General features: G+C 53.6%; 1 protein-coding gene across 1 annotated transcript in view; it reads left to right on the top strand.

Moving 5' to 3' along the window:
* LOC103817213 (protocadherin alpha-2) overlaps window positions 1-15,132 on the top strand; it is a 144,409-nt gene that overhangs the window by 51,130 nt on the left and 78,147 nt on the right. The gene's annotated exons all lie outside the window — the stretch shown is intronic.

Below are 15,132 nucleotides of genomic sequence, written 5' to 3'. Positions count from 1 at the left end.
GAGCTCGCGGCTGGACCGGGAGGAGCTGTGCGGCAAGAGCGCGCCGTGCGCGCTGCGGCTGGAGGTGCTGCTGGAGCGGCCGCTGCGCGTCTTCCATGTGCAGCTGGAGGTCACCGACATCAACGACAATGCCCCCGTCTTCCCCGCCGCCCGAAAAAACCTCAGCATCGCGGAATCGTCTGTGCCGGGGTCTCGTTTCCCGCTGGAGGGCGCGACAGATGCAGATATCGGAGCGAACGCGCAGCTCTCCTACACACTCAGCCCCAGCGAGTATTTTACACTCGATGTTAAATCGTCTGATGAAAACAGGAAGTCTCTGTTTCTGGTACTCGCAAAGTCTTTAGACCGTGAGACGGTTCCCGTTCACCGGTTGGTGCTGACGGCGAGTGACGGGGGCCGGCCGTCTCTGACGGGGACAATGGAGCTGGTGATCTCGGTGGTGGATGCAAATGACAACGCGCCCCAGTTCAACCAGTCTGTGTATAAAGTGCAGCTGCCGGAGAACGCTACAGAGGGGACGCTCGTGGCACGTGTTAATGCCACGGATCCGGACGAAGGAAGCAATAAGGAGTTTTCTTACTTCATCTTGAGTTCGACTCCTATCGGTAACAAAGAACTCTTCACCATTGAGAGTAAGACGGGCGAGATCAGACTGAAGGGTACTTTAGACTTCGAAGGCGTTCGTTTACACGAATTGCAAATCGAAGCGACAGACCAAGGGACACCCCCGCTGTCAGGTCACTGCAGCGTGGAGCTGGAGGTGCTGGACGTGAACGACAACGCGCCGGAGGTGTGGGTGACGTCGCTGTCGGTGCCGGTGCCGGAGGACGCGTCGGTGGGGACGGTGGTGGCCCTGCTGAGCGTGTCGGACCGGGACTCGGGGGAGAACGGTCGCGTGCGGTGCTGGGTGTGGCCGGCGTCGCCGTTCGGTCTGGAGGCGACGTTCGCGGGCTCGTACTCTTTGGTGCTGCGCGAGGCGCTGGACCGGGAGCGGGTGTCGGAGTACGAGGTGGAGGTGCGTGCGGAGGACGGCGGGGCGCCGGCGCTGCGCGCCAGCCGCGGGCTGCGGGTGCCTGTGTCGGACGTGAACGACAACGCGCCCGCGTTCGCGCAGGCCGTGTACACGGTGCTGGCGCGGGAGAACAACGCTGCGGGCGCGGAGCTGGCGCGGCTGTGGGCGCGGGACCCGGACGAGGCGGGCAACGGGCGCGTCAGCTACTCGGTGTGGGACGGCGGCGTGGGCGTCGGCGGCGGGGCCGCGGGCTCCTCGTCGTCGCCGGCAGTGGGTGGCGTTCGGCGTCGAGCTACGTGTCGGTGGACGCGGAGAGCGGGCGGCTGTGGGCGCTGCAGCCCTTGGACTACGAGGAGCTGCAGGTGCTGCAGTTCGAGGTGCGCGCGGTGGACGCGGGGGAGCCGCCGCTGAGCGGCAACGCCACGGTGCAGCTCTTCGTGCTGGACGAGAACGACAACGCGCCGGCGCTGCTGCCGCCCGCGGGCTCGGCACCGGAGTCGGGCGCCGTGGCGGCAGCGGAGGCGGCGCTGGCTCTGGGGGCAGGCTCGGAGTCGGGGACGCTGTGGGCGTGGGCGGCGTGGGGGACGCCGGCGGGGCAGGTGGTGGCGAAGATCCGCGCCGTGGACGCCGACTCGGGCTACAACGCGTGGCTGCGCTACGAGCTGTGGGAGCCGCGGGGCAAGGGCCCGTTCCGCGTGGGGCTCTACAGCGGCGAGGTGAGCACGGCGCGGGCGCTGGACGAGGCGGACGGGCCTCGCCAGAGGCTGCTGATCGTCGTGCGCGACCACGGCGAGCCGGCGCGCTCGGCCACGGCCACGCTCAGCGTGTCGCTGCTCGAGGCCGCCGAGGCGGCGCTGGCCGCGGGATCCTCGTCGTCGTCGTCGTTGTCGTCGCTGTCGCGCTCGGCGTCGGGCGCGGAGCTGGGGCCCGGCGCGGCGAGCGCGGCCACCAACGTGTGGCTGGTGGTGGCCATCTGCGCCGTGTCCAGCCTGTTCCTGCTGGCCGTCGTGCTGTACGGGGCGTCGCGCTGGGCGCCGCGGGCGGCCGTGCTCTCGGGGCCCGGGCCCACCACGCTCGTGTGCGCCAGCGAAGTGGGCAGCTGGTCCTACTCGCAGCGCCACAGCCGGAGCCTGTGCGTGGCCGACGGCGCTGCCAAGAGCGACCTCATGGTTTTCAGCCCCAACTTCCCTCCTGCGCCGCCCGGTCCTGCAGGCAAGGACACGCAGCCGGAGTCCTCCGCTCTCCTCGACACGGTCAGTGTTCCTTCCTTTCTCGCTTTCTCCTGTTACCCGGCCCCGGGCAGGTGTTGGCTGCGGCCAGATTCCGCCCGTCCCGGCGCTGTGGCGGTCCGTGTTTCATGGTTGTTTACCGTCTGAGTGCTGTTTTTATTATCCCTCCGCTTCAGTGGCTGTAGTGTGTTACATCGCAGCAGGTTTTTTATGCCACTTTGATCTTCTCTCTTCCTTTTACCTTGTTAAGGAGGGGAGCTCAGCAAAATACTTTAATCTTTCTGCTCTCTTTGCCAAGTTGAATGAAATACTTTTTTTGTCTTGCACCGTCTCGTGAGTCTTGCATTTTTGATGACACTGAGAATGGAGTTCATCTATATGTCACTTTCTTCTCTATTTTGCAATTTTACAACCTTCAGTGGCTCCTTCAGAATCAGTCCCAATCTGTCTTGAAGCCACATCTTTTCTACTCAGCTTTGTAGTCTCTGGCAGTGAAAATATTTTGCCCCTTTCCTAACTAGATCTTCAGCGTCATCAACTTTTTCTGCAGTTATTTCCTGCAGACCTGTATTTGAACTCTGCTCCATAGGGTGATATCTCCTGTAATCTTTGATACATCACTGTCCATGACTTTCTGAGATCCCCTCATGAGTTATTAAATAGAACAATTCTTGCTAAAGATTTCTGCCTGACTGCAGTGTTTACCTTGCCTTGCTGTTGTTATCAGGTCTGATTTTCCTCCACCTGTGGAGGTAATCACAACTCTGAGTGCCTCTTTTATTTTGAATGGAGTATCTTCACTTGCCCACATTTCTCTGTCTTACAGGTGGGGCAGTTCTAATGAATTTCTTGCTTTTGACTGCTGTGAATATCTGGTTTCCAGTCTTTTCTTACTCAGAAGTCTGTCCTCCTCTTTGTTTCACCTTTGAGACAAATATCTATATTTAAAGTTCTTGCCTCTTCACCGTGCATGGCATATATTAATTTGTGAAGTACTACAGAATTACTCTGGACATGAAAAAGATGCATTTCACATTTCCCCCTTCTAAGTATGATTGAAATGCACTTTCTAAGGTAAGGTACTTAATTGCAGAAGAACAAAAACCAAAGTAGATGTCAAAATGTGCACTGTGCTGCTAGTCTGAGATAGACATATTGGTAAAGGACTTGTTTTTGGTGGATTAAGGTATTTGTAGAAGCATCTCAGTTTGGTTTCTGACTTGGGTAGTCCTCCGTACCCAGCAGTCATAGGCATTGTATTTCTAGAATGTTGTGGGGTTTTGACATTATCTTATTTGTGTTTACTTAATATAATTTTTTTCCCTTCCCTGAGAGTATTTTTTAAAATAAACTGATTTTTTTTTGTCTTATTGTGTGCTTGTCTTATAATAATCATGTGAATGTGAAGATGAATTATGCTGGAAACTCCCGATTTCCAGAGGGTGATTTAGCTTGACTTTATCAGGAGATGTGTTGGCAATTGTGAGTGAAAGCCATGCTGCCAAATAATGCTCTTTTATTTCATAGTCTATGCCCCTTGCCATCACTGTGGTTCACTGCCTTGTAGTCTTTTAAGGTCAATTTTAGTGCAAGAGAAAACTGTGAGGCTTCAGGTTTTATTTGTTTCTGCCTTCATAGAAACGGATATGGAAATGTTGGCAATATGGCAGAGATTTGAGAGAATGGAAAAAACCTGTTTGCTTTTTCAGCTCTGCTTCCTGAAATTTTGAACAGTGATCCTTGAACACAGGCATGACAATGGAGACCTAAAAATAAATCAAGACAACAGTTAGAATAGCAACAGGTGTAATTAAAAATATCTATTGACAGACCTACATGGACTTTTTTAGTGGTTTTATGTTCCGTTTTTTACTGTTGTTTTCTGCCTTTGGGTGCGTGCATCGTTGATTCTTCCTGTGGTAGAACCTGCAACTCACTAATCTCTGAAATTCCCTGGTTTATGTTACTGCCTGGCCTACGGGCAGGGCAGCAGAAAGTGCTGTGGCTGTAGAGAAGAGGCTCTGATGTATTTATGTCAGTAGATGAGGTGGGAGCCTGAGGACCTGTTATGAGATGAACTGTGCCTTGCCAGAACAGTGGTGCAACCCTTTTATCTCATCTTCACTTGTGTCATGGTTGTATGATTCTGCTGTGTCCTGCAGCAGCTCATCTCTATGAGTAACAGGCACATGGTTTTGCTGTACTGTGAGTTTCTACCTGCCTAAAAATGATAACCAAGACCTTGATTTTCATTGTGCAGCTATACTTGGGGGATTAAACTTAGAGAAAATACTGATACATAAGGATGAGAGAGTTCAGGTTCCCTGAGCTGTTTCACTCTTCTAAAAGGATTTCTGCTCTATCAGAATGTTGAGAGCATAGAGTTAGGGAGTCGCTGATGGAGTTGAAAGTCTTTGGAATTGGTATTTGCTGATGCTTTACTCGGTTGGAAATACACTTTGGAAGGCAAAAAAATTCTGCTATGGACAGACACAGGTACTCTTTGTAATGTGGTGGGTTTAGTGTATTATTTACTCTACAAAAACCCAAGGAGACTGTGTGGAATTGCTCCGCTACATCCCTGTCACAAAGCCATGAAAAGGTAAGCAATTTCTGTTCGTTTCTAGCATTTCTGGACTAGACAAAGTACATTATATGTGAATCCAGGTCTTCTGAAGAAGTACTTTCTATGGATGGAAGATCGAGGATACAGTCTTCTTCTCTAGAGGAAACAGCTGAATTATCTCCCGGAAGAAAACATAGATGAGAGAATTGAGTTATGCCTCCTCAGGCATGAGAGAAGATGAAGTCCGGAGATCAGAAGTGGGATAGACTTTATGCAGTGAAGACATTCCTAGGAATGATTCCTGAGTTAATATGGGCGTTAAAGTATATGTACATTTTGGCAAGTGTACTTCTCAATTAAATTGCCTTAAGGAGAACAGGAAGAAGAGAGAGGAAGGGGGAGGAGACAAAAGGACCAATTATTACTGCTGCTGAGGAAGGCAGTGTTCGGAAAGGAAATCTCGGAACGCGTCGGCCGAGCGGGCGGAGCCACGGCAGGTCCATCCCAGCACGGAGCCGCCGCGGGAGGAGGGCAGCAGGCGGGCTGCTCACGGGAGGAGCCGCGGTCGGACACCAGGTGCCGCTGTTGGCCGCGAAGGCGCCGTGAACCACGGAAGGGCGGCAGCTCCTCCCCGAACCTCAGTCACGGTGCCGTCAGCCGGAGGAAGGATGAGCCGGACCGGCCCGGGCGGGGCGCCGGGAAAGCGGAAAGGCGTGCCGCTTGTCCCAGGGAGACCCTAAGGCGGACGGCGGGGGAGTGGCGGAGAGCCGGTCAGGGCCAGGGAAGGGACCGGAGGCGACAGCGGCGGCGATGCGGTGGGGGCCCGTGCTACGGGTGCTGGTGCTGCAGGCGGCCTGGGCGCTGTCGGGCGGGCAGGTGCGCTACTCGGTGCCGGAGGAAGCCAAGGCCGGCACGGTGGTGGGCCGTCTGGCGCAGGACCTGGGCCTGGAGGCGGGCGAGGCGGAGGCGCGGCGGCTGCGGCTGGTGGCGCAGGGGCGGCGGGCGAGCGTGGAGGTGAGCGGGGCGAGCGGCGCGCTGCTGGTGAGCTCGCGGCTGGACCGGGAGGAGCTGTGCGGCAAGAGCGCGCCGTGCGAGCTGCGGCTGGAGGTGCTGCTGGAGCGGCCGCTGCGCGTCTTCCATGTGCAGCTGGAGGTCACCGACATCAACGACAATGCCCCCATGTTCCGTGTGGACGAAGAAGCCCTAAACATCGCGGAATCGTCTCTGCCGGGGTCTCGTTTCCCGCTGGAGGGCGCGACGGATGCGGATATCGGAGCGAACGCGCAGCTCTCCTACACACTCAGCCCCAGCGAGTATTTCAGTATTGATCATCAGGGGAATAATGACCAGAGTACGACTTTGGGTCTTATTTTAACGAAATCTCTGGACCGCGAGACAATTCCCGTGCACCGCTTGGTGCTGACGGCGAGTGACGGGGGCCGGCCGTCTCTGACGGGGACAATGGAGCTGGTGATCTCGGTGGTGGATGCAAATGACAACGCGCCCCAGTTCAACCAGTCTGTATATAAAGTTAAAGCCTTAGAAGGTTCAGTCCTCGGGAGTCTGTTAGTCACCCTTAGTGCAACGGATCCTGACGAAGGGATCAATAGTGATATTATATATTTATTTGGTAGACGTGTTAGTGCAGAAGTTAAAGAAATGTTCACTATCGACGAAAACAAAGGAGAAATCAGACTACAAGGCAAATTAGACTATGAGGAAACGAATAGTTATGAGATCCCTGTAGAAGCAAGGGACAAAGGCTACCCTCCGCTGTCGGGTCACTGCAAGGTGGTTCTGGAGGTGCTGGACGTGAACGACAACGCGCCGGAGGTGTGGGTGACGTCGCTGTCGGTGCCGGTGCCGGAGGACGCGTCGGTGGGGACGGTGGTGGCCCTGCTGAGCGTGTCGGACCGGGACTCGGGGGAGAACGGTCGCGTGCGGTGCTGGGTGTGGCCGGCGTCGCCGTTCGGTCTGGAGGCGACGTTCGCGGGCTCGTACTCTTTGGTGCTGCGCGAGGCGCTGGACCGGGAGCGGGTGTCGGAGTACGAGGTGGAGGTGCGTGCGGAGGACGGCGGGGCGCCGGCGCTGCGCGCCAGCCGCGGGCTGCGGGTGCCTGTGTCGGACGTGAACGACAACGCGCCCGCGTTCGCGCAGGCCGTGTACACGGTGCTGGCACGGGAGAACAACGCTGCGGGCGCGGAGCTGGCGCGGCTGTGGGCGCGGGACCCGGACGAGGCGGGCAACGGGCGCGTCAGCTACTCGCTGTGGGACGGCGGCGTGAGCGGCGGCGGCGGGGCCGCGGGCTCGTCGTCCGGCGGCGGTTGGCGTTCGGCATCGAGCTACGTGTCTGTGGACGCGGAGAGCGGGCGGCTGTGGGCGCTGCAGCCTTTGGACTACGAGGAGCTGCAGGTGCTGCAGTTCGAGGTGCGCGCGGTGGACTCGGGGGAGCCGCCGCTGAGCGGCAACGCCACGGTGCAGCTCTTCGTGCTGGACGAGAACGACAACGCGCCGGCGCTGCTGCCGCCCGCGGGCTCGGCACCGGAGGCGGGCGTCGTGGCGGCAGCGGAGGCGGCGCTGGCTGGGGCGGGCTCGGAGTCGGGGACGCTGTGGGCGTGGGCGGCGTGGGGGACGCCGGCGGGGCAGGTGGTGGCGAAGATCCGCGCCGTGGACGCCGACTCGGGCTACAACGCGTGGCTGCGCTACGAGCTGTGGGAGCCGCTGGGCAAGGGCCCGTTCCGCGTGGGGCTCTACAGCGGCGAGGTGAGCACGACGCGGGCGCTGGACGAGGCGGACGGGCCTCGCCAGAGGTTGCTGATCGTCGTGCGAGACCACGGCGAGCCGGCGCGCTCGGTCACGGCCACGCTCAGCGTGTCGCTGCTCGAGGCCGTCGAGGCGGCGCTGGCCACGGGATCCTCGTCGTCGTCGCTGTCGCGCTCGGCGTCGGGCGCGGAGCTGGGGCCCGGCGCAGCGAGCGCGGCCACCAACGTGTGGCTGGTGGTGGCCATCTGCGCCGTGTCCAGCCTGTTCCTGCTGGCCGTCGTGCTGTATGGGGCGTCGCGCTGGGCGCCGCGGGCGGCCGTGCTCTCGGGGCCCGGGCCCACCACGCTCGTGTGCGCCAGCGAAGTGGGCAGCTGGTCCTACTCGCAGCGCCACAGCCGGAGCCTGTGCGTGGCCGACGGCGCTGCCAAGAGCGACCTCATGGTTTTCAGCCCCAACTTCCCTCCTGCGCCGCCCTGTCCTGCTGCAGAAAATGGTTCTGGTGGGAAGGGGCCGTCTGTCTCTCCTCTTTCTTCAGGCGTGGTAAGAGTCTTCGAAATTTTTGTTTCTCTCTCTTTGGTAATACCGTTTCCTTAATACATGAAACTTCCATGTATGAAAGCACTTTTTCTATGTCAAGAGTTTTAGAACGAAGTCCTACTTTTGCAGTGTATTGCATTTAGACATGATGATCTTTCTTCAGTGTTCGTGTTCAGATTTTGAAATTTCATTTTCTCTATACTTGACTCCCTCTCAAAAATTCCATGTTTTCTTCCTTAGTTTTAACAAAGTATCTTGCGTTGGACATTATTTTTTTATGCGGTTTGTAATTTTTGGTTTTTACTGCCTCCTTGGCATCAAAGTGCTTTACTATATATTAAGGGATATTTTATTTTCCTGTTTTAAGCGCCCTTGAAATTATGAGTTGTTCAGTAGTTTGATGTCTCCCTCAAAGTGAATGTAATTGCTTTGAACGCCTTATTTGAGGACTTATCAGTCAAACGTCAAGACACGCTCGTGAGTTTTTAGATTTAAATGATTTCTCATTGTCGCGATTCGCCACTCTTGAGAAACTGAAATACATCATGTGATAATTTTGGGGTGAAAAGAGCGAATGAAATGTTGGTGGAAGTTGTGAGCGTTGTTCTGTCTCTGGAAGTCCATCGAAAATATGTGCGTTTGTGAGGCTGGAGTGAAGGAAAATCCAGGATGCTTTGTGTAGAGACGAGAACTCTTACCATTTACTTTAACTGGTAATTTACCATTCCCCACCGCCTGATCTCACTTTTCGTAGTGATGTAGCTCTCTTTTATCCCATCCGTACAGAAATACTCTGTAGAAAAAAGAGTCCAAATTTGCTGGGAGTGGAGAGAGGCGGGAAATTGGTTAAGAGAAAATTATAACGGAAAACTTCTGTGTGTGGTGTTCAATAGTTCGGGGATGGTAGGTTGAAAGCTTCTGACTCTCTCAGCAGCAGAGCAGAAAATACCAAGAGAAGAGTTTCAGTACTGTTTTCTTCAGTAGTTTCCCGACGCTGAGAGCGATTGTTTAATTACAGGGTTGTTTTCAACATCATTATTTTTCAGCTGATCTTTTCCTTGCGCTGATGGCACTTAGTTGTCTCGGTTATCATCTCGGCCAGTTTCAAAGCACTATTTGAGATAAGACTTCAGGGTCATGTTTAGTGTATCTTAAATGTCAGAAAATTAAAGAAATTTTAAAAGGGAAAAGTGAAGATCTCATTTAATTTTCTCTATAGCTTAGAAGCGAAATGTGTAAAGCTGCCGGGGTAATAAATCAAGCAGTACATGTGTATTTCGTGTTATACATTGGATTCATTTGGTTAACCCCCATATTTTTAAGACACAATTATATCTGTAAACGCGGTATTTTTGCTTTGACTAAGTACACTTGGTTGGGTTTTGAGCTAATAGGGCTCTTTACAGGAAGAACACGGACTGTAGAATTTAAATGACGGATCGTTGTTACCAAAATTACGAGAGTGGTGCTGATAGGTGTGCAGAAAACAGCCACGAATTTGGGAAACTTCATAACCTTTTTGAAAAGCATCGTAGGAGTGAGTTATCTCTCGTCGATCCCTAGAAAAGCTTTTCAATGTATCCCCATTTCTCTTTTCTTCTCTTAGATCACTTAGTACCGGCTTTGAGTTCTTTGTGTATTTGCTGGGGATTGTTTATTTAGTCTCCTTTGATCGTGAACGGGAGTCGCGTGCTGAAGGGGAGGGGGTCATCAGCACATAACTATGCGTGAACTGCTTCACTTGTGAGGAGCAGGGTTTGCCCCAGCTCTGTAGAACTGTCACTTCTTTCCTCTATTCACATGGGTGTGATGGAACCACGGATTTCTAAAGGAAAAACCATGTTTTTAAAGCTTATAAACAGATCAGCTACCTCTGTAGAAGATGGAGAAACAGCGTTTGCGCACAGATGTGGGAAGCGACTAGTTTCTTTAGGTTATGATTAAGGGCGATGTGGGGTCTCAGTGCCGTTTGGCTTCTGTTCGGTTCCCCTTGGTTTCTCTGACTGTAAGAATGAATTGAAGAATTTATCGGTGTTTGTTATAAACGTAGACTGTCAAGAAAATATTTCAATATTTCTGTTAGAAACATAAAGCAATCCTAACTTCAGAAGCAGCTCGTGGATACTTTTACGTCGTGGAATAGTCCCGACAGGAGTGGTTAACAGAAGGCTCTAGATTATCCGTCAGTGCCCTGAATAAGCGCTGCCAATTTCACGCAGAGCCGTCAGTCGCTGCAAGCCCAGGCTGTTCTTGCCGCCGCCCGTTTTTCTGGGGAGTGACGCTGATTAAGGCGGGGTTATCCGGCACAGAGCAATCCCGGCAGCCGAGGCGGGGCTGGCAGCCGGGAGCGCTGCCGAGCGCTTCTGCGGGCGGCTCCGGGGGCGGGAGGAGCGGGGGGGAAGCGGCAGCGCCTGCTCCGCCGTGATGGCCGGAGGATGTTTTGCAGCTTCCAAACGAGATTTAAAAGGCAGGGAAATGCTCGGCACGGCTGCCTCGGAGTTGTCAGAGACTCCGAGTGCTCGGCTCGGAGCCGCTCTTGCCGTCCGAGCGGGACTGAGCCCCCGTAGCCGCTGTCGCTGGTGTCCTCCCCGGCAGCTTCCGTCAAGTCCGGTGGTTTCTAACTGGGGTTCAACAGACCGAACTGTGCCCTCGTGTTAAAGAGACGAGATCTTGCCTGCGATGTACTGAATAGCATGTAGTGCTGTTTCTGTGCCTCGATGCGGATAATGAGGATTTTTGTGGGAATCTAGAAATCCTCTGCATATGAGATTGTTATTCCGGGCTGCTGATAGTTTAAAGTCATCTCTGCTCCCACGTCCCCAAGGAGCGGCTGCGAGCTATTTGAGGAGCATCCTGACACCACTGCTCGCTCTGCCAGCAGGCACAGCCCGCTTTGGCAAAGAAGAGGGGCTCACAGCAGATCAGCGCGTCTATGCTGCCAAAGTTCTTTCCGTCCCATCCACCGGGAGAAGCGCGGGGCTGAGAGCGAGCCCGGGCTGGGGGGCTCCGGCAGGGCTCAGAGCGGGCTGCCTGCCGCACCTCCCGAGCGGGAGGAGCCCGGTGTTTGGGGTCTCCGAGGCACCCCCGTCCTTCCTCTCGTGTGAAAGGGAATAGCAGGGTCCTTGCACCTCCGTCTGCGGCTCCGTGGTGACGATCTGGGCTCTGTCCGACGTCCAGTCGTCCTTGGTTGGCAGGCAGACCCTATGTACTGCCGGGTTCTCATTATTGTGGGAGCTTTTCATGTGCTCCTTTGGGCGGCGGTGGGGGCTGGAGCTGCCCGCCGGGGGCACCTGCGCCGCGCAGAGCTCATCGGTTTCCGTGGGAGGAGAAACAGCGGAGCTGTTGTTCCGTCCGTTCTCCTTCACTGATCCTCCCGCTGAAGTTCAGTGCCCTAACTGAGCACCAATGGGCGCCCCTCCGTTCTGGTGAGCGCCCCTGGGATTGTCCCAAGCCCCAGCACGGAGCAGGACGTGTCCTGCAAACCTCCATCGAAGGCACCACCTCTGATGCATTGCCCGCAGAAACGGCGCTTTTAAATCATCGCTGACGTAATGACGATGTTCAAACACCAGTGTCCCTTCGTGTGGTGCTCCGCAGCAACCACACAAACCGGTTTTGCATTCTGCCTTTCGCTTTTGCCTTTGCTGGTGTAGCAGTTTCTTCTGGCAGCCACGAGAAGCACAAGGTGCGTGGCTGGACTTGAGACGTCTAACTGCAGGGAAAGGGGAGGATTGCCTGAAAATGTAAGGCAGAGAGGGAGAATGAGTGCGCCCCGAGGCGGTGTGAGGGCAAGCGCCTGGCGGGCAGAGGAACGTGGAGGAAGAGCTCGCTGAACATGTCAGGGAGTGAGACATGGTGAGGGGGCTTGTAGAAATGAATGGTACCTCAGAAGGATCACAGAGATGAATTCCTCCATCAGTTGGGTCAAACGGGCTCTAGGAATGGGTCCAGGAGAAAGAAGGGAATAGGGAATGGTTTGGATATGGCAAACTGAAGGCAAATGTAAGATGAGGAGGTTTAAATAGAGGTTAGATTGTCTGCTGTGATACCAAGGGAAGTGTCTGTGTTAAAGTTGTTTAATACAACTTAATTCTTTAATACAGCATAGTAATGTAATTAGGGTCAGCGAATTGTAATGGAGAGGAGACCTTTGAGATGGAGACCCTGAAAAGAAGGATTAGGAGGAAGGGTGGCCCAAAAAGTGAGAGGGGACCCTGTGTGTAAAGGCACACTTGAGACTGCCTTGAGCTGGATGTGGAAGGGAAAGCACAATCAGGCAGGGAGGAACCTGCCTGGGGTTCAGCCAAGCAAAGCAGTGGCTTCACACAATGGGCAAGACTGGATTCTGCCCCCATGGCACAACTCTGTTATTCCCTTCATGGCAGCAGTGTCTGTGTTGTGACTGGCCCTCGATATTTAATATTACTGAGCACTGGATCTTGGCTGTGACACATGAGTGGTGTGGGGATCAGAAACTCGTGTGCTGGGTTGGGAAGGCAGCATGGCAGGATCTGGGTGCTGAGATGGTGCTGGCTACGTGCACATTCTGGTGAGCAAAGCTGCCTGACACATCACTGTCCCCAGTGGAAAATGACAGGAGGACAAGCTACGCCAAAACAGTAAAATGGGGGTGGTGAGGTTAAAAATAATGTTAAAAACAAGTGAAGAGAAATTCACTTAGTAAACAAGCACTGGGCAATGCTGCAAAATTAGAGATGTAGCAGAAAGATGAAGAACTTATTTCATGGTAAATGAGTGGTAAATGAATGGAGTAGACTAATATCATTGTAGGCTGCTGATACTTCTCAAAACGTGAGTACATCTGACAGGCAAATGTGCAATTGCTTTGATTTTGGCCACTCATTAATCAGTTTCTGCTAGCCCTGCTAGTATTTCAGGCACCACAGCTTGTCATTCCAGTATTATATTTGAGGAAAATCTGCCTTTGAAAGGGTTTGCTCAACAGGAGGATGTTGGGCCCAAATTCTTGGGTTTCTTCATGGTAAACTGAGTCACAGATGGGCAGGTAGAGGCTGTGTGTTTTACCTGTGTGTGCACCTGAGGGATCAACATGTGGCTTTTCAGCTCTTCCTGGACAGATGGTTTATCCTTGCTGCAGGTTAATGTTAAGGAAATACAATGGTCTTTCCTGTGACTTTAATAGATGTTATTGCATTGGTCCAGGGTGTTTAGAACAACTGTGCATCACCATAGAGCAGAAAACCCAGCAGCTTCTCAGATATTGTAGGTGACATTGCTGCAGAAGAGGAATCTAGGGCAGATTGGGAGTGGGGGGAGGCTGGATGACCATTCTGTAGTAATTGGATAGGAATTGGGTATTTCTGCACTTAACAATCAAGAAAAGAAAAAGAGGTAAGCAGCAAACCATGAGTACTTGCATTGTATATGGTGTGCAATGGGTTATTGACCCATTTCTGTCCTCTGTAGATTGAGGTGGGTGCACAGCAGCAGCTCTGTAGCTTTCTCTCAGCTTTCTGCTGCTGCCCCTGCTACCCCTGAGCTGTAAGGGATTCAGTAGCATCAATGAGCAGAAGTAAAATGCAACATTCAGGTACTGCCAGGACCTCCTGGAGTTAAAAAAATCACATCTGCAGGCAGTTGTGCTGGAGCAGACCAAGATCTGTTCCAGTGTGCCAGGATGAGAACCTCACTGTGAGGCTTTGCTGAGTTGTGAAGATGCAAACAGATGTATTGATTTTTATTTTTCTTTTAAATTTAATGTACAACTTTTGGCTGTGGTCCAGATTTTCTCCCTTTTTGAAAGGCCCTATGTATACTATATATAATTGAAATGTTCTGTTTCACTTGCCTGGAAATTCTCAGCTGCAGAAAGAAGCACAATGAATACGAGAAGGGTGAAGATCTGTCCTTGTCACACATTTATAGCCTCTTGCTTTTGATCAATCAGGATCTCATCACAACAAGCTCTCACAAATGGGAAATGGAAACCGAGGAGATGGAGGTGCTGCCAGGGCCCATCTGTATAAACTGCTGTTGAAAATCCTTCCAGGAAGGTTTTCCAGGAGGATATTTTCAAATGCTTTTCTGCCCTCTTGTAACCTGCTTTGGGGTGTATTTGGTAACTGTTCCCTCTGTGTGGAAAGCTGGGGGAGCAGAGAGCTTTGATGTTATTTTTTTTCACTCATGATCTGCAGTTTCTTTGTGCTATCAGCTCATCTCTCCCCACAGTCCCTGGGCATGTCCTTAATGCAAAACCTCTTTGGTGCTGATATTTATTTCTATGTGAGTAATTGAACTGCTGCAACCTCCTGTTTCCCCCTGCCACCAGAGCCACCCCCAAACTGCTTTGGAAGGCTGGATGGGAGCACATCTGTGGCTGGGGGTGATCTGAGTGTCAGAGCAGAGATCCTTCTCTCCAGTAATTCGTGTTCATTTCCCTTGTTTAGAAGGTGAAGCAGGGAAGCACGAAAGAGCTTTTTTTCTTTTTACTTTTTTCATGTTTGCTCCCCCCCCCTCCTTTTTTCTTTTTTTCTTTTTTTTTTTTTTTTTTTTTTCCTGTGAAGTTTAACAGGGGTAGAGTCGGCTGCCTCCTCTAATTGTGCTCTTAAACCCCCTCTGGGAAATGTTGTGCTCAGTCGGAGCGTGTCTGGGCTGTGCTGACCCATGTTTAGCCGATGCCTGTCACTTCTCATCCGCCTTTCCCTTCCACCGCGGTTCTCTGACAGCGCATCCTCTCGCTGCCTCTCCCGCAAGGAGCCGAGGGAGGAGGGGGCTCTGCTCTGCCTCTCTTTTTCACGGAAACACATTCATGACGCGCACTCGGCTGCGCGCAGCCCCCCGCTCCATCTCCGTCGGGGCGTTAAAAAAAGAGGGGAGGAAAAGAAGCGGAGGAGAAGCCGCCGCCGGCCGGCGGGACAGCGGCGGCGGGGGGAGCGCAGCCCCCTCCCCCGGTGCCGCGGGTGTCTCCGCGGCCTCTGGGTGGCGCCGCCGCCGCCGCTGCCCGTCTAAGAACCGCGCGGGGCCGGCGCTCCGGTCACAGAGAG

Source organism: Serinus canaria, chromosome 13 (assembly GCF_022539315.1).
Source record: "Serinus canaria isolate serCan28SL12 chromosome 13, serCan2020, whole genome shotgun sequence".
NCBI lineage: Eukaryota > Metazoa > Chordata > Aves > Passeriformes > Fringillidae > Serinus > Serinus canaria.
The sequence above is the reverse complement of the archived record's forward strand: the minus strand, read 5'-3'. Positions and strand labels throughout refer to the sequence as shown.